Source organism: Leptonychotes weddellii, chromosome X, assembly GCF_054177405.1.
Source record: "Leptonychotes weddellii isolate Sample4059 chromosome X, ASM5417740v2, whole genome shotgun sequence".
Taxonomy (NCBI): domain Eukaryota; kingdom Metazoa; phylum Chordata; class Mammalia; order Carnivora; family Phocidae; genus Leptonychotes; species Leptonychotes weddellii.
Window position 1 is genome coordinate 22585144 of NC_138385.1, and position 19611 is coordinate 22604754.

General features: G+C 41.0%; 1 protein-coding gene and 1 pseudogene across 5 annotated transcripts in view; one reads left to right on the top strand and one right to left on the bottom strand.

Moving 5' to 3' along the window:
- Positions 1-19611, bottom strand: part of XIAP (X-linked inhibitor of apoptosis) — a 78959-nt gene that overhangs the window by 44400 nt on the left and 14948 nt on the right. The gene's annotated exons all lie outside the window — the stretch shown is intronic.
- Positions 3300-4512, top strand: LOC102747890 (partitioning defective 6 homolog beta pseudogene; annotated as a pseudogene).

Genomic DNA, 19611 nt, shown 5'->3' on the forward strand with positions numbered 1-19611 from the left:
TTTTTTTTAAAGATTTTATTTATTTATTTGAGACAGAGAGAATGAGAGAGACAGAGAGCACATGAGAGGGGGAAGGGTCAGAGGGAGAAGCAGGCTCCCTGCCGAGCAGGGAGCCCGATGTGGGACTCGATCCCGGGACTCCAGGATCATGACCTGAGCCGAAGGCAGTCGCTTAACCAACTGAGCCACCCAGGCGCCCGCTGAGATGAAATTTAATAGGGATATTAAACATTACGTTCTGACTTTAGAAATCTGTTGCACAACTAAAGGAAAATGGAAACTTGGTTTAGAAAGAAGTCATGTGAAGGCAAACCTCTAGATTAAAATCTTGGGATTTTAGTTAATTAAAAATTCCATTATGAGGGGCTGGCTCAGTTAGTAGAGCATGAGACTCTTGATCTTGGGGTTGTGTGTTCAAGCCACATGTTGGGCATAGAGCTTATTTTAAAAAAAGTTCATTATGAGCCAACATTACATGGCTACTAAAAAAGAAACTTAAAGCAACTCCAGGCTGCATTAATGTCCAGATGTACAAGGTCCAGATCCAATTCAACTACATATTGAATATTATTTTCAGTACTGAAAACACTTCAGAAGGAACATTAACAAAGTGTCGTATCTATAGAGAGCAATCGGGATGATGAAAATGGTGTCCAATGAGGAACAGGTAGAAGAGCTGAGAGTGTTTATCTCAAAGGGAAAAAAAATGTGGGGAGAGGGCTGTAAAGGAAAGAATAATTACCATTAGCTATCTAAAAGGCTGTTATACAGGAAAGGGATCCAAATTCAGTGTAGCCTGAGGACAGAAGTCGAGTCAATGAATTTAATTATAGCCAGTAAATTTTAACCCAATACAAGGAGGAACAGTTACAACAATCAACAGCGGTGCAGAATGGATTGGGGGTGCCTTGTAGATTTCTCCCATCATGAGAAGGCACTTGGGCATAGAGTAGGAGGCAGGACAAAACATTTCTAAGTCTATAATGACCCTGAAGAATTAATGCTCAATATAATCCAGAACATATGAAAATTACCTTCTCTGAAGTGCTAAGTTTTATTTCTCAGGTCAATCAAAATAGAAGTATAAAATCAAGGATCTATTCTCATTTTGCAATAGCAGATATTTGTATGGTTCAAGTAGTCACCCCATTTCAGATATTATTACATAAAACTCCATCATTCAATAATAGCAGGAGAATCTCTATTTGAAGCTTTCAAGTGGAGACCTCATCTTCCCAGGGGTTATTTCCATGCTAATAGTTTGGATTTCACTGTTTTGAAAAGCAGATACTTATTTTTTTATTTTTTAAAGATTTTATTTATTTATTTGACAGAGAGAGATACAGCGAGAGAGGGAACACAAGCAGGGGGAGTGGGAGAGGGAGAAGCAGGCTTCCTGTGGAGCAGGGAGCCCGATGCGGGGCTCGATCCCAGGACCCCGGGATAATGACCTGAGCCGAAGGCAGACGCTTAACGACTGAGCCACCCAGGCGCCCCAAAAAGCAGATACTTATTCAGAAGCACCCAACTGAACACTACATATACATTATCAGAGTGTGAGCTTTTGTTGAAGGGTGCGAAAGCAGAATTACCAGAGAGGTTAAGGGTGAAAGGGAGAAAAATGACTGACAACAGATAGAAACCTTGGGATTGGCGGAAGGCACCAAAAGAAAGGGATGAAAGAGAGGATTTTATTTATAAAGGATTTAAGTGAAGTGAAGATGGAGAGATGATATTTAGAAAATAAGTATATATGGAGCACAGGAATTGTGAATAGAGAAGAAAATGGGGTATGGATATTGGAGAAGGGTGATAAAAAGCTTTGGATGTGAAAAAGTCTAAGTGCAATAAAGTATGCTGAGATCATTTAAGGCTTCTTTGTGAAAGCACACTCACGCTCTGTATTGGGTAAGCAGAAAGGTAAGAAGGCACACAGAAAAAGATGTCAAAGAAAGCTCTGTAATTAAAGGGGCTAGGCAGTCAGTAATCTTGAACGGAATGGTGGTTGGGAAAAATGGTACTATGGAAGCCAACAATGGCACAGAAAAAATCAGCAAGCAGTGCCACATGCATGGAAAATTTCAAGATCATGAGATGTTGTGTTTAAAATATACACATACCAAAAAAATACACTTACATGTACATATACATACATACACAGCACACATATACATTTAGCATAGTCAACTGAGTAAAGATAGCCACATAAAACCCACCTACTGGTATCTGCACACAATACAAAAGTTTCTACTTCTCCTAGGCTTTTATTACTGAAGTTGTCAAATATACAGAAAAAAGGTTATTTTAATGGAGAAAAGGACATAAAGTAAGGTATACATCAGACTGCCACTGCATGAAAACATATACTTACGGATAAGACTTGTTCTTGTTTTTTGTTTTGTTTTTTAAAAGATTTTATTTATTTATTCATGAGAGACAGAGAAAGAGAGGCAGAGGGAGAAGCAGGCTCCCCAAGGAGCAGGGAGCCCGACGCGGGACTCGATCCCAGGATCCCAGGATCATGACCTGAGCCAAAGGCAGATGCTTAACCCTCTGAGCCACTCAGGCGCCCCCAAGACTTGTGGGTTTTTTTTAAAGATTTTTATTTTATTTATTTGACAGAGAGAAAGAGTGCACACATGTGCACTCGAGCAGGGACAGAGAGAGAGGGAGAAGCAGGCTCCCCACTGAGCAGGGAGCCTGATGCGGGGCTTGATTCCAGGACCCTGAGATCATGACCTGACCCGAAGGCAGATGCTTAACCAACTGATCCACCCAGGTGCCCCTGGATAAGACTTATAAGGTAATTTTTTTAAAGTAAACTCTACCCCAAACATGGGGCTTGAACTCATGACCCCGAGATCAAGAGTCACATGCTCTGCCAACCGAGCCAGCCAGGCACCCCCCCTTTTTTATTGTAAGGCAACTTTTATTAAGTGGGTAAATTAGGTTAGGGTGGCAGGAGTACAGGTGATCCTTTTCTCCAGAATGTCTTTTTTTCCCCCCAAATGTCTTTAATAATATTTTCACTTACAGTCTCTCAGGTTGGCGCTGTTGGCCTGGATCAGGAGCCCAGTCATGGGGGAGGTGGATGGGCTAACTGCCCCCTCAACCTCCTCCACTGGAGCCCTGCAGAGAGGAGGGAGGGAATTGTGCCTCTACCGGCTGCACTGCCAGACCAGTCCTTGCTGTCCTGTGAAGCCCTGTGGAGCTCAGCGGAGCTAAGCACTGAGATCCAAGCTGACTCTACAGATGCATTTGGTGAGCTGTGGATTCCTGGCCTGCGGCTGAGTGTGCGCATGCGCCCACCTAGCACTCCACAGAGGCAGCCTGGCACTCAGCTGGACTGTGGCTGCCAGGGCATCCTGGAGGTGAAGAGTAGGTCTGACAATGAATTTCATTGGTTTTTTGCTAGAAAGAGCAAAACTTGCACATTTTGAGTTTTGTGGATTACTACAACATGATCATAAAATACCTAATGTTGACAATTTATTAGGCCATGCAGATTTCCAGGGAGACTTACTACCTATAAATAACGATAATTATCACAAAGGTATTTCAACAAACAACCCACTACTTAGGATTTTTATACAAAAGAAGGGAGAGGCAGATAACAGTGCTTTTGGTACAGACATGCTAATGAAGAAGGAAAATGTTTTAGTCAATGCATTGTGTTCTGTCAACCACAGAAAAAAGCCACATCCAGTCATTGGTATGCCCCAAGACGTTAGACCTGCATCTTCTATTACAGACACAAATATTCTCCCAGAAACACATCATAGGGTTAGTTTATCTTTACAAACACAGCACTGAACATTCTCTAGGACTCTATAGCCAGGATGGTTTCAGAAAGCCCAAGGGAGACACCTCATGGCTTAGATAAGTCCCAGGGATCTTTAACATCCTGGCTTATTCCAGATCAGGTTCACAGCACAGGGTTACTGGATATTAATGATGAAGTTTTAGAAGTTAATGGCATAGAAGTTTCAGAATAGAGTTTTGATCAAGTAATAGGATGACTGTAAACAGTTGCAATCTCATCGTAACAGCGAGACAAGTAAACCAGAATAATGTTAGGAACAGTCGGACTTTGGCAGCTCTAGCAAATCTACTGATAATAATAGCCTTCTTTGCCATCCACAGCAAATTAAACCGTATGTTGACCAAAGGATGAAGACGACATTATTATTGAAGATAATGGTATGCTACAGAAGATTCCTAAAGCTGTTCTCACTACCAGAAAGCCTGGAATGGTTAACACACATAGAACAAACTTCGTTTCAAGTCTGGACAAAATGGTTTTATCCTTCTAATTGAGTTTAACATCCCTAGCAAGTTGCACGAACAGAATTTGAAACACATGTACCAGATCAAAAACTCTTAGATTATGGAACAATCATTATGAAATCATCATTCGAATGTTTTCTAAATAAAGATGTCGCTGGACTTGTAAATATGGCAGGGCTTGTAAATATGGCTAGTCGAAGAACTTTTAAACCTCTGAGTCAATGACCTGGAACAGGCATGAGAACAATAGTGTTGCAAGTTTAAAATGTTATGAAAATAAATAGAAACAGAAAGTAGATTAGTGATTGCCCATAGCTGGGGCAGGAGGGGAATAGGGAGTGACTGCAAATGGTTACTGGGTTTCTTTTCAGAGTAATGAAAACATTCTAAATTAGGCTGTAGTGATGGTTGCACAAATGTGAATATACTAAAAGCAACAGAACTGTACACTTTAAAATTAATTTTACGGTAGGTGAGATACATCTTGATAAAGCTGTTTAAATGCTAGTTTGGCAATTGTTAGTATAAACTGGTGGATCAGAGGTGATTTTTTTTTTGTAAAGATTTTATTTATTTATTTATTTGACAGAGAGAGACACAGCGAGAGAGGGAACACAAGCAAGGGGAGTGGGAGAGGGAGAAGCAGGCTTCCCGCCGAGCAGGGAGCCTGATGCGGGGCTTGATCCCAGGACTCTGGGATCATGACCTGAGCCAAAGGCAGACGTTTAACGACTGAGCCACCCAGGTGCCCCTCAGAGGTGATTTTTAATTAAAAAAATTTTTTTTAAGTAAACGCTACGCCAAACATGGGGCTTGAACTCACAACTCTGCAACCAAGAGTCACATGTTTCACCAACTGTGCCAGCCAAGAGCACTGGATCAGAGGTGATTTTAAGGCTAAAACAAAGGGAGCTTTGCTAATGAAATTATGTGCTTTTTATACAGAAAACTAGATGTTACTATACATTTTCAGAAGTAGGTGAGAGGGGCACCTCTCCCTCTCCCACTCCCCCTGCTTATGTTCCCTCTCTCGCTGTGTCTCTCTCTGTCAAATAAATAAATAAAATCTTAAAAAAAAAAAACCAGAGGGGCACCTGGGTGGCTCAGTTGGTTAGGCGACTGCCTTCGGCTCAGGTCATGATCCTGGAGTCCCGGGATCAAGTCCCGCATCGGGCTCCCCGCTCCGCGGGGAGTCTGCTTCTCCCTCTGACCCTCCCCCTCTCATGCTCTCTGTCTCCCATTCTCTCTCTCAGATAAATAAATAAATAAAACCTTAAAAAAAAAAAAAAAAAAAAAAAAAAAAAAAAAAAAACCAGAAGTAGGTGAGAGGACAAAATCACTTCTATTTGAAGTGGTTAAATATTTAACCACTAATATTTCTTTCAACTACATTCTTTAAATTCTAATATGAAGTCTAATTCTTATCTCTTTTGATACTCTGAGGACCTCAGTTCTTCTCAATATTTTATTTAATGTTCTTCTGTTCCTGTTACAAATCATTTTCTGAAATGCATTTTTTTCTAACTTCTAAGAAAGCAAACCAATTGGCTGTTTTTAGGAGCTTCTTTCCATATTATGAAGCACTGAAGCTATGTTCCTGAATTATGAAATTCTGTGGGTTTTTAACATTCACTTTGTTCATCTTATGGCTTACATATTTATAAACTAGTTCCAAATAGATATAATTTGTTATGAAGTGCAGTTAATTGCACTGACTCTGGTAATATAGGAGACTCTCCTTTGATTCTTATCTTTATTCCCTCTCTCATTGCAAAGCATTCCTTTTGTTGTGTCTACATTTATGTTAGTGTGCTTTTGAACTCTTTTAATGTATTCAAGTAGTGTGAATTGTTTTGAATACAAAATACACATAGATTAAAAGATTTTTACACACAGGACAGATTTGTGTACTTTTTTTATACAAAGATTTTAGATCTTCAGTGGGATTATTACAGGATCACTGACTACACTTTAGGAGAAAGTTGTGGTATTTATTGTTGACAGAGTTTATCATCATATTATTTTCATTAGGCTATTTATTTCTCGCATATCCACTTAGAACAAATAAGAGTAAGGCTGCCAACTTTCATTCTTTGCCTGACTTCTTGGGTATTTATTATTGTACAATGTGCACAAGCACTACAGTATGCATGTACATAAAAATTAAGACTATCATGAAGTACATAGGTTCCCTACAGTTTACGTGTAATTCCCCCAAAAGCTATTTATTAATTTATTATTTTATTTTGATTAAGTAATCTCTATGCCTAATGTGGGGCTCAAACTTAGGACCCCAAGATCAAGAGTCACATGCTCTACTGAGCCAGCCAGGGACCCTTACTAATTAATTTTATGGTAGGTCTACGAAAGGGTGCCTTTTTAAATTTATTTTTAAAAAATTTATTTATTTGGGGGGGGAGGGGTGGGGCAGAAAGAGTCTTTGAAGCAGACTCTGTGCTGAGTGCAGAGCCCCATGCAGCCTCGATGCCAGGCTTGACTGATCTCACAACCCTGAGATACGACCCATTTAACCGACTACGCCACTAAGGCGTCCTTATGCATGCCCTTAGAAACAGCTGTGTGCTATTAAAACACTGAAAGAATCAAATGACTACATTCTGAAGGGCATATTCTCTGAACAGTGTAAAAAGAGAAAAAAAAGAAAGAAAAAGAAAATCCTGATTAATTGGGGAAAAAAAAACCCCTCTAATGTCAAAGCAATAGAAAAAATCCCATGCAGAGAGAAGTATTTTTTGTGAGATTTAATATCAGAACACTATTCAGAAATGTATTAAGCTTTTTAATAAATACCTGCCTTACTTGAAACAAAGATTAACAATTTTTTTAAAGATTTTATTTATTTATTTGACAGAGAGAGACACAGCGAGAGAGGGAACACAAGCAGGGGGAGTGGGAGAGGGAGAAGCAGGCTTCCCACTGAGCAGGGAGCCTGATGCGGGGCTCGATCCCAGGACCCTGGGATCATGACCTGAGCCCAAGGCAGATGCTTAACGACCGAGCCACCCAGGCGCCCCAAAGATTAACAATTTTTTTAAAAAGTTGTTTGGCAGTCAATTATTACTTGGCTTAGGCAATTTTAAAAAACAACGTAATCCATAATATCATGAGTTTCAGTTATCACAGCATCTTCGAAAATATAAGTAAGCAATTTCATATGTATACCAGACAGTGATGAAAGTCTGCAAATTAATACAAATTTATTTAAGATGGCTAACTAGGAAACTGTCTCTGATGACTGAAAATTAACCACTATAAATACCTATTAAAATTTAAGTCAAGGGGCGCCTGGGTGGCTCAGTCGATTAAGTGTCTGCCTTCGGCTCAGGTCATGATCCCAGGGTCCTGGGATTGAGCCCGCACTGGGCTCCCTGCTTAGCGGGGAGCCTGTTTCTCCCTCTCCCTCTGCTGCTCCTCCTGCTTGTTCCCTTTCTCTCTCTGTCAAATAAACAAATAAATAAAATCTTTATAAAAAAAGAAAAAAAATTTTTAAGTCAAAATAGCATCTGAGTAATAAATCACCATTCTTAACAAATAAGTAAAAACCTTTAGTGTTGGGGCACCTGGGTGGCTCAGTTGGTTAAGCTACTGCCTTCGGCTCAGGTCATGATCCTGGAGTCCCGGGATCGAGCCCCGCATCGGGCTCCCTGCTCGGCAGGGAGTCTGCTTTGCCCTCTGACCCTATCCCCTCTCATGTGTTCTCTCTCATTCTCTCTCTCTCAAATAAATAAAATCTTTAAAAAAACAACAACAACAACAAAAAACCTTTAGTGTTTTTTTGGTTTTTTTTTTCTATGAAGCTCATAGATCTTTATAATCTATCTATGCTTCACTCTTCTGGTCTCTGGAAGAAATTTATCCAATCACTACAGGCTCACTTAATGAACTACAAATTCTTTTCTTTTTTTTAAGATTGTATTTATTTGAGAGAGAGCACCTGAGAGAGCACAAGCAGGGGGAGCAGGAGAAGGAGAGGAAGCAGCAGGCTCCCCGCTGAGCAGGGAGCCTGATGTGGGGCAGGGCTCAATCCCAGGACCCCAGGATCATGACCCAAGCCAAAGGCAGCCGCTCAGCCAACTGAGCCACCCAGGTGCCCCTGAACTACAAATTCTTAACGTTATTCCTGCAACAAGGGGCTTTGTTAACCTCTCATCATGAAAAAGCATTTTTTAAGTAATTATATTGATATGGCACAATACAAAAGGAACTAAATGATTGTTACAGGTTGAATCGTGCCCCCACAAAAGATAGGTTTAAGTCCTAACCACTGGTTAGGAATGTGAACTTATTTGGAAATAGGTTCTTTGCAGATAGATGTAATCAAGTTAAGATAAGGTCATTAGGATGGGCCCTCATCCACTATGACTGAAGTCCTTATGAGAAGAAACACAGACACAGAGGCACGTAGGGAAGATGGCCATGTAAAGATGGAGGCAGAGACTGGAGTGATAATGCATCAAAAAGCCAAGAACACCAAGGATCAGTGGCAACTCCAGAAGCTACAAGAAAGGCAGGGGACAGATTCTCCCTAGAATCTTCAGAGAGAATGTGGCCCTGTCAACACCTTCATTTCCAATTTCTAGCCTCCAGAACTGTGAGAAAATAAATTTCTGTTGTTTTAAGCCACTCAGTTTGTGGTACCTTGTTATGGCAGCCCTAAAAAAACTAATACAATGATGTTAAAAATATGACAGGAATTATGCAAGCAATATATCCCTATTAGCTCCCACTGGAGCACTATTATGCTTAAATACATTAAGTAATTAAAGGCATCTATTTAAAACTCAGAAAATGTAGTTTTTAGAATCTCACCTATGACATCTTTGCTGATTCTTCCACTCAAAACCCCAGAATGATTACTCTTTATGCCACTACTATATCCTCTACACAATTTGTTGATGCTCCAAGTTGTACTAGAACAAGATTTGGGAATTTCTGCATGCATGTCTGTATGTGTGTATATATGTAGTACATTGTTAGAATGAAGGTCTTTTTTGGCAAGGACTGTGTCTTATCATACCTGTATTCCCAATGCCTAAGGCAACGCACAACATGCAACAGTGCTTAATAAATGTTGGGCGAAACAATAAATGCTGAACCACCTCTATTAGGTTACTGCTGTTATTATGCCACATCCTACCCACCATCTCCCCTGGACACTTGAGATCACCGTGAGCACTAAAAATTGTTAATATATGCCTAGGAAATGTGAATAAAATAGGAAATACATGCATACCATGCAAACAGTATAATTCTTCAGTGATAAAAACCTATACTAAAATCACATTTCAGGGGCACCTGCCTGGCTCAGTAGGAGAAGCATTTGAATCTTGATCTCGGGGTCATGAGTTCAAACCCCACCTTGGGTATAGAGATTACTTAAATAAAAACTTTTTAAAATTCACATTTCAAAAATGTTATAGGATTCAAAAAATTTTTCATAGTAACAATCAAAATTTTATGTGTGTTCACCATAAAACACCATCATAATTTCAAATTTATCTTAAGATTCCTTCTTATTACATGCAGAAATATTATAAGTTTTGCTCATTAGTTGCCTTTTCCCCCTATAGAAGATCCAGCACAGAGATCTTTTTTTCCCATTTATTATTTTTAAAATTAATATATAACGTATTATTTGTTTCAGGGGTACAGGTCTGTAATTCAACATTCTTACACAATTCACAGTGCTCACCATAACACATACCCTCCCCAATGCCCATCACCCAGCCACCCCATCCTCCCCCCCCTCCACTCCAGCAACCCTCAGTTTGTTTCCTGAGATTAAGAGTCTCTAATGGTTCAGCACAGAGATCTTTTAAGATAAGAAACATCCTCACTGACATAAAAAGGAGGCCAGCCAATCCCTCTTTTAATTACCTTAAGGTATTAGCCAGTTAGTTCCCTGTTCACAAATAGCATTTTGAGGGGCGCCTGGGTGGCTCAGTCATTAAGTGTCTGCCTTTGGCTCGGGTCATGATCCCAGGGTCCTGGGATCGAGCCCCGCATCAGGCTCCCTGCTTCGCGGGAAGCCTGCTTCTCCCTCTCTGTGTCTCTCTCTGTCAAATAAATAAATAAAATCTTTTAAAAAAATAGCATTTTTACAAAGTTGTAGTATGTACGTAAATTTATCATAATATTAAGAAACTGAACTTTTAAAAATGATATGCCCTGAACAAAAAGAGTGTATCACCTTTAAAGTTCAGCTATATTTACATAAAAATTCAAATTTTAGTCAAATTGTTTCTTTATACTAGTAGGGTTCTTCAAACCATGAAGCCTATTTTAACTTTAAGTCATCTCTATACCCAATGTGGGGCTCAAACTCACGACCCTGAGATCAAGAGTCGCATGCTCTTCCAAGTGAGCCAGCCAGGCACCCCTCTTTCAACTTTAAATTGAAAGGTCAACAAAACATTTTTGAGGTTAATTACATTCAATCAAATCAAAAGTTCATTCCCTAAAATTAAGCACTATAGCCATTCAAATAACTAAATGGCTTTATGAGCACTTAGCTCATAAGCTCAGTCAATAACCTGAACTTATGAATACTGCTATATACAATATGTGCTTGATCATGAAGCCTACTTCTGTAAACACCTGCAAGGGCATACTGAGAATCAACGAAGAGAATATCAATTACATGTTCTAAACTTGGTTTATAAAGTCATAGTAATACTTAAATTTTGAGCACAGACCTCTAGTCTTTGCCTAATTATTTATAATAATTAACTCCACAGGTACAGTTGCTCAGAATGGACACACAGTAACGTATTCCCTCATCTTTTAACAAATTATGCAACTGTGTTCCCCAAAACACTGTTTTGAATGAGGAATACACAGGTTTGGGGCTCAATAATTCACTGAAGGCTATTACTATTATAATATTATACTATCACTATTACTATTATTCCCTCTTCCATTTCACTGGAAACTGTTCAGAACTTAAGCAATTTACAGTGCTTGCTAATCAGTTGCCTTTGATTAAAAAACAAACGATCTACAGTCCAAACTGTAGATCCATGACATAATTAATACTATTTACGCTTATTCAGAGCCCAGATTAAAACCGTTGCTAAAATTGGAACAGGCAGGAAAAAAAATCTCAAGATGGATATTAACTCAATCTTTAATACAAATATTTTCCTTTTTATTTTTTAAACAATTTTAAAGATTTTATTTATTTATTTGGGGGGGAGAGAACACAAGCAGGGTGAGGGGCAGAGGAAGAGGGAGAAGACTCCCCACTGAGCGTGGAGCCGAAACTGCTGATCCCAGGACCCCAAGACCATGACCTGAGCTGAAGGCAGACGCTTAACCCACTGAGCCACCCAGCCGCCCCTAATGTTTTCTTTTTTAAGAGAGAGGAATTAAAAAAGAATCTTACTACCCAGGCTGTGACCTTTAGTATATTTATCCTTTCAGAACCTTTTCTGTGTGCATATTATAAATATTTCTAGAGGGGATTTATTATACACGGTATTTTATAACTTGCTTTCTTTCTTTTTTTTAAAGGTTTTATTTATTTTAGAGAGAGAGAGTGAGAGCATGACAGCAGTGTGAAGGGCAGAGGGAGAAGCAGACTCCCCACTGAGCAGGGACTCCCCAATGCAGGGCTCGATCACGGGACTCCAGGATCATGACCTGAGCTGAAGGCAGACGCTTAACCAACTGAACCACCCAGAAGCCCTTTTTTTCCATTTAATAATATATCATAAGCATCTTCCCACATCAATCTTTATCTGAATTAGAACATTATTTTAAATGGATGACTAGTACATGACTATACAAATGTATCATGACCTCATCAAATCATATTTCTTTTTTTTTTTTTTAAAGATCCCATTTATTCATTTGACAAAGAGAACACAAGCAAGGGGAACGGGAGAGGGAGAAGCAGCCCCCCCCTTGCCCGCCCGCTGACCAGGGAGCCTGACATGGGGCTCTGGGATCATGACCTGAGCCAAAGACAGAGGCCCAACCCAATGAGCCACCCAGGCACCCCTCAAATCATATTTCTGAACACTAATTTTAGATGTATATTTTTAAAAAGAGACAATACACACATGATCAAACAATTCAAGAAGTCACCTCATTCATGCTACCCTGTACCTTAAACCCTCTGGTATTCCTTGAAGGGTTTCAGAACAAGCCTTCCCAAAATATGCCACTTTGGCATGTGGATTACTTTAAGCTGAAGTCAATCAAGGCCCAAAGAGGAAAAGCTTTACCTTCCCCTTAACTGCCTAAAGGAATTTAGATAAAGGGCTTGGTCCAGGAAGAGAAATCAGAGATAACTACAAAGAATTTGGGCTAGGTGTGCTTAAGCTGGGGGACGCTCTGCAGGGCCTGGAGATCAAACTCCTCTCTGTGTCCCACTCTCTCTGTAAGGCCTGGCAAACATTTGTTTATCAAACATTTGCTCTTCCCACCTTCTTGTAAACTGTCTTCCTCCCCTTTGAAGTCTCAGACCCCTATCCCCCTTCTCCTGAGCTCAGGATGGCATATAAGCCTCAACCACCTGACTGCCTGTGGCTCTCATGTTATGTGGCTTCTGTATGTACTTAAATTTGTTTTTCTCCTGTTAATCTTTTATATCAATTTACCAGCCAAAGAACCTAGAATAGTAGAGGAAAAAACTTTTCTCCCCAACAGCTGGTGAGCCAAGCAGGAGCAACTTTACTGAGTGATCACTGCTTGCTCCAGGGCTATGGCACCTGAGAAATCTGGCACCTCTGATAGGCATGGCAGAAGGTAAGAATTCTTACCATGTCAGTCTTCTGGATCTCTGCCTGAAGGGTCCAGTGGAAATGAGAGTGGTGCAAGTCCTTTTTTTCCTTTTCTAAATTTAGATTAGCAGGAAAAAATATTTGTGAAACTAGTTCCTTGGGTATAGCAACTCTGGTAAAGATCTGTTATGAGTACTCTTGATTTTTTTTTTTTTTTTGAGTACTCTTGATTTTTATTGATCCTTTTCCTCCCAGAGACTGTCACTGTTTTTCTTTGTCTCTGTTGCGTTGTTTGACATAAGAAGGAAAACCATAGGGTAGAGAACACAGGCATAGGCCCTGTAAGTCTGCTGTTCAAGCAGGCCTCCCTGATTGGTGAATTCATGGTTCTCACCAGACCGGTGTCTGTTTAGACAAACTTTGCTGTGGGTTAATGAACACATGAGGTAAAGGCTGTTGCTAAGAAACATCTCGGAAGCCAAAGCCACAAGACTGGAGGGCATGGGTCAAGTATTTAAGAGCTATTACAGCACTGGCCACCTAATCCAAAGACTCCTGTATTAGAATAAATTGGAACAGAACAGGTTAGATTTTTATTAGGTCACCTGCCAATCTCAAAGAAGTTTCCATGCAAGTTACTCTGTAAACTACCACATGATCCCCAAACCAGTGGCACATCCCTCTTAGGTATTAGTTTGGCTCTGAGAGACCCAAGGCTTAGCTAAAGCTGTTAACATACATATATAAAAAGCTGGATGAAGTTTTCCTTTTGTCTTGTTCTATGTCTTGAGAGCGTGGCTGTGTGACCAGTGAGAATACTGTCTCTTGTCTCTGCCAGCCAGAAGATGCACATACCAGTGTGCATCTTGGTGGCCAAATAGACTGGGGTTCTGAGACATGAAGTCACAAGCAGCACTCTTTTCATCTAACATGCCAGCTCTCAGGGGAGTCTGTCATAAGGGGTCCCAGTCCATAAGGGGCTTTTGTCATGTCAACCTTCGTTGTTTTGTTAGTGTTGGAAAAATCCCATTCTGGTAGTGCCTGGTGGGTGTCAGATTAGTGGGTCTACGAGTGGAGGTTTTCTTGTGGGAAAACAGAGACACTGTTTTCACACCATTCTTACAGCCTGTAACAACAAAGGGCTTTACTTTCTTAGACTATCTTTGGGAGTGAACTTTCAGGATCTTGTACGAACTGCATCTTTTGCATTCTCTTGTGGGATACCTCTTGCATCCTTGGTTAAGCCATAAAAAGGCTTCCTGATCTGAACTGCTGTCAACATTAATAGACGCTACTTGTTGGGGCACCTGGGTGGTTCAGTCAGTTAAGCATCTGGCTCTTGATTTCCATTCAGGTCATGATCTCAGGGTCATGAGATCGAGCCCCCATGTCAGGCTCTGTGATCAGCAGGGAGTCTGCCTGAGATTCTCTCTCCTCTCCCTCTGTCCCTCCCCGCCCCCATGTGTGCTCTCTCTCAAATAAATAAATCTTAAAAAAAAAAAAATAGATGCTACTTGTCAATGGCCAGATGATGGATCTTCTGAAATGAAGAAGTTCTATATTTGAAAAAAAATTTTTTTAATGATTTTATTTACTTATTTGACAGAGAGAGACACAGCGAGAGAGGGAGCACAAGCAGGGGGAGTGGGAGAGGGAGAAGCAGGCTTCCCGCTGAGTAGGGAGCCCGATGCGGGGCTCGATCCCAGGACCCTGGGATCATGACCTGAGCCAAAGGCAGATGCTTAACGACTGAGCCACCCAGGCGCCCCTGAAAAAAATTTTTTAGAGAGTTCCCATCCTAAACAATTGTCTTCATGGTACCTATGGGAAGACCAAATTAAAAAGTAGACACAAAGACACAGAAGAGCTAGCCTTAGAGACTCCCTTAACAAGATGTAAGAATAGGGGAACCTGGGTGGCTCAGATGGTTAAGCGTCTGCCTTCGGCTCAGGTCATGATCCCAGGGTCCTGGGATCGAGCCCCGCATCGGGCTCCATCCCAGGGTCCTGGGATCGAGCCCCGCATCGGGCTCCATCCCAGGGTCCTGGGATCGAGCCCCGCATCGGGCTCCCTGCTCGGCGGGGGGCCTGCTTCTCCCCCTCCCTCTGCTTCTCCCCCTCCCTCTGCTTCTCCCCCTACTCATGTTCTCTCTCTCTCTCTGTATCTGTGTGTCTGGAATGAATAAATAAAAAAATCTTTAAAAAAAAAAAAAGATGTAAGAATAGAAATTAGAATAAAAACTAAAGTCCCTAGTATGAATTCCCCTTCTTAAAATCTGGCCCATCTCTTCAGCAAATTCCTTTAGCCCCCAAAGCTCCTTCACCTTCCTCAGAAAATTCCTTAAAACACCTAGCTGCTTATTTCAGCTTCCCTTTTCCTACAAGATTTACAGGGTGCACTCCAGCATGATCTCTAAGCCCAGGATAGACAGGTTATTCATGTAAATACTAAAAGTCAGAAAATAAATTTAACAGAAGCACCCAGGATGGACAATAATGCTCAGACATAAGGCTTATTTTGCTGGGTTCTATAATCAGGCTCCTCCAGCTTCCAGCCTTCCCATGCAATATCCCAAAGAATTCATGTCCCCTGGACAGCAGCCCTTTTAAATTATAAAAAGCCCTTTTACCTCTACTTTCAGGAGCCTACCAAATTTAAAGAGGAATTAAAAAATTAATGGCCATTTACAACCCCACTCAGAGGGATCCTGTTTGGCTAAGTGGTATTCTTTCCACCCATGATTATGCTGCAGTTATCAGACAAGCCAGACCACCCCCTGAAAACCTCCCCCTGCCTGGAATTTCTCCTAGGCCCTCCTACAAATATCAACTGAAGGCGATGTTTGGGGGCCGAAAGGGAGGCTTCTCCTCTTAAGGTGAATTCAAGGTTGAATTGTACACTAAGAAAGGCGGCCTTTATTAAAACGTCTTATACAGACTTTACAAAGGCATACTGCATTAAACTCGGAAAATGCTTGCTGTCTATCTGACAAGCATTTAAAAACTGACAAGATATTTAAAATATTTTTTTTCAGGGGTGCCTGCCTGGCTGGTTCAGTTGGTAGAGCATGCGACTCTTGATCTCAGGGTCATGAGTTCAAGCCCCACGATGGGCATAAAGCTTACATAGCTCTGTGGTAGGAGACTGGCCAGATTTAAAGGTAATATTCAGAGCCTGACAGGAACTGTTTTGGCCTCCTCCCCTAGTTAAAATAAAACTATGTACCCAGAGGGAAAGAAAAATCTTTTAAAGCCCTTGTGAAAGGATTTATGGGTGGATCAACCTACGAGACCATTTAAGTTGCAACCCAATTCTTTGAGGAACTGAGAGCACCTGTCCTTATCTTACAAATCTTTGCAAAACTAGAAATGCAACTCTAGAGGCAATTCAAAGTTCAGCTATTCCTTTTCACCATTCCTAAAACCTCTATTTATCTCACAAGGCTTGTAAATATTGGCCTAAAGAAACCAAAATCTTTCTTGGAGGAACTTGCACTCTTTCCCTGTGACTTTGAGATGTAAGTGTAAACTCTTACATAGACCATCCCCAGTTCCTAAGAGTGGTGTGACAAAATGGCAGGGGGGACGGAGACCGTTTTAAAATACAAACTGCGAGCTTTGCGCAGCGGCAGTATCACAGCCGAGGAGGTTCATGTGAGGTGCAATTGTTGCTAATACAAACTGCTAAAAAGGCTTTTGTGCCCTAACTCTAGACTGCAGCCTCCTTAAATATTACCTGTCAAGGACAAATAACAGATCTTATAAGTCTTCTCCATAAATATGAGCAAAAAAGCTTCTATTCAGGTAAGCTAAACTTACTCTGTTCTTTTTTAAGATTTTTTTTTTTTTTCAGAGAGAGAGAGCGTGCCTACATGCAAGCATGAGCGGGGGAGGTACAGAGGGGGAGAGGGAGGAGGGGAAAGAATCTCAAGTGGACTCTGCCCTGAGCATGGAGCCTGGCGTGGGGCTTGATCTCATGACCCTGAGATCATCACCTGAGCCAAAACAAAAAAGTCAATAGCCACCAGGCGCCCCCCAACTGTTCTTTTATAAACTAGTGAGTTTTGCATTATCATACCCACCTCATGGCTAAAATGCCCAATGTGGATCTTGAATTCACAACCCCAAAATCAAGAGTCACATGCTCTATCGACCGAGCCAGCGAGTTAAAATTTCTCATAGTTAAAATTTTAAAACAAAACCTACAAGGTCTCTAATTGTATTTGTGTATATGTTTATCTGTGTGTTGTAGATGGGTGGCATTTTCTATCTCCGGATGGTATTACTAAAATTAATTTGTAAAAGAGCTCTATGTAATTGGCTTAAAATTAAGTGCTTATAAATTAAGTATCCCGGGGCGCCTGGGTGGCTCAGTCGTTAAGCGTCTGCCTTCGGCTCAGGTCATGATCCCAGGGTCCTGGGATCGAGCCCCGCATCGGGCTCCCTGCTCCGCGGGAAGCCTGCTTCTCTCTCTCCCACTCCCCCTGCCTGTGTTCCCTCTCTCGCTGTCAAAAAAAAAAAAAAAAAAACACCTTTAAAAAAAAATAAATAAAATAAATAAATAAAGTATCCCTAAAGTTCTCAGGAATATAACAGAAATTAACCCAAATGCTTCTCAGGTCCATGTGATCTGGAAAAATATTCAGTACTGAAGTCAGTTAAAGTTCATTAGTTTAAGATAGGAGTCTGCTTGAGACTCTCTTCCTCTTCCTCACGTGGGCTCGCTCTCTCAAATAAATAAATAAATAAATAAAGATTTAAAAAATAAAAAATAACATAGGCATGTCTTTAAGAGTTATCAACACTGAATATAATGCAGACATTCAACTTCTATTCTGCCTAGGTTTGCTAGTCAAATAAGTTCATGTTTGTTTTTTTTTTAAAGATTTTATTTGACAGAGAGAGACACAGCGAGACAGGGAACACAAGCAGGGGGAGTGGGAGAGGGAGAAGCAGGCTTCCCGGCAAGCAGGGAGCCTGATGCCGGGCTCGATCGCACGACCCCGGGATCATGACCTGAGCCGAAGGCAAACGCTTAATGAATGAGCCACCCAGGCGCCCCAAATAAGTTCATGTTATAGCTTTTACAAAGTTTGTCAGCAAGAAAAATAGCTTGGGATGATGGCTGTCTAATGTCTCATGAAGTTTTTGTGACTAGTCTAAACATAACTGTTGGGGAGCAAGTGATTTAGACAGATGTGAGATGTAAGTGGGATAAGAGTTTTCGGTTGAACTACTGAGCAGTAACTATATTTTACAGTATGTGTACTTAAAAACAGCTTCTAAAATCTTTTTGGTAACTTTATATGTTTTTTTTAAAGATTTTATTTATTTATTTGAGAGAGAGAGAGAGCACAAGCAGGGAAAGCAGCAGGCAGAGGGAGAGGGAGGAGGAGGCTCCCCACTGAGCAAGGATCCCCGTGCAGGGCTGGATCCCAGCACCATGGGATCATGACCTGAGCTGCAGGCAGACGCTCAACTGACTGAACCACCCAGGAGCCCCCTTTTTGGTAACTTTAAAGTTTAGAGTTTTGCTAAGTTAAATGATGGAAGTTTACTGAATATCTAATTTCCAAATAAGATAAAATAATGAAACATTAATTACTGAACATAGGTTTTTATCTAGTTTTGGCTTCCTAGTACAGATAGACTAAAGATAAATATGGGTCTATTAGTAAACATGTCTTACGCCACATTAAAAGACTAAAATGAAGAAGCATATGCTTCTAGGAATTATGAAATGTACTCATAAATTTGCCACTCTAAAAGAATACTGGTGTAACAGTTCATAATTGCTTACTACTTAGTTTTAACTAGAAAGAAAAGCAGGTTGCGTTTTTGGCTAAGAAAGTGCATGAGGTATGGAAATGCATTTGTGTTCCGGGGAAAAGAAAGTAAATTTGTCCTGAAGTAAAACTGGTTATTTCAAAATGGGAAAGGTGAAAAGAAAGGACAAATAGAAAGTTGGGAACAGAGAAAGAGAAAATTCTACCTCGTGTAATCAAGCTGGCTAAAATTGAGTTGTTGGGGCACCTGGGTGGCTCAGTTGGTTAAGCGGCTGCCTTTGGCTCAGGTCCATGATCCTGGGGTCCTGGATCAAGCCCCGAATCAAACTCCCCGCTGAGCAGGGAGCCGGCTTCTCCCTCTCCCTCTGCCCTTCCCCCCTGCTCATGCTCACCCTCTCTCAGGCTCTCTGTCTCTCTCTCAAATAAAATCCTAAAAAAAAAATGAATTGAATTGTTATTATAAGCGTTTTTGTTTAATTTTATTTTTTTTTAAAGATTTTAGGGGCACCTGGGTGGCTCAGTTGTTAAGCGCCTGCCTTCGGCTCAGGTCATGATCCCAGGGTCCTGGGATTGAGCCCCGCATCGGGCTCCCTGCTCGGCGGGAAGCCTGCTTCTCCCTCTCCCACTCCCCCTGCTTGTGTTCCCTCTCTAACTGTGTCTCTCTCTCTCAAATAAATAAATAAAATCTTAAAAAAAAAAAGGTTTTATTGGGGCACCTGGGTGGCTCAGTCATTAGCGTCTGCCTTTGGCTCAGGTCATGATCCCAGGGTCCTGGGATCGAGCCCCACATTG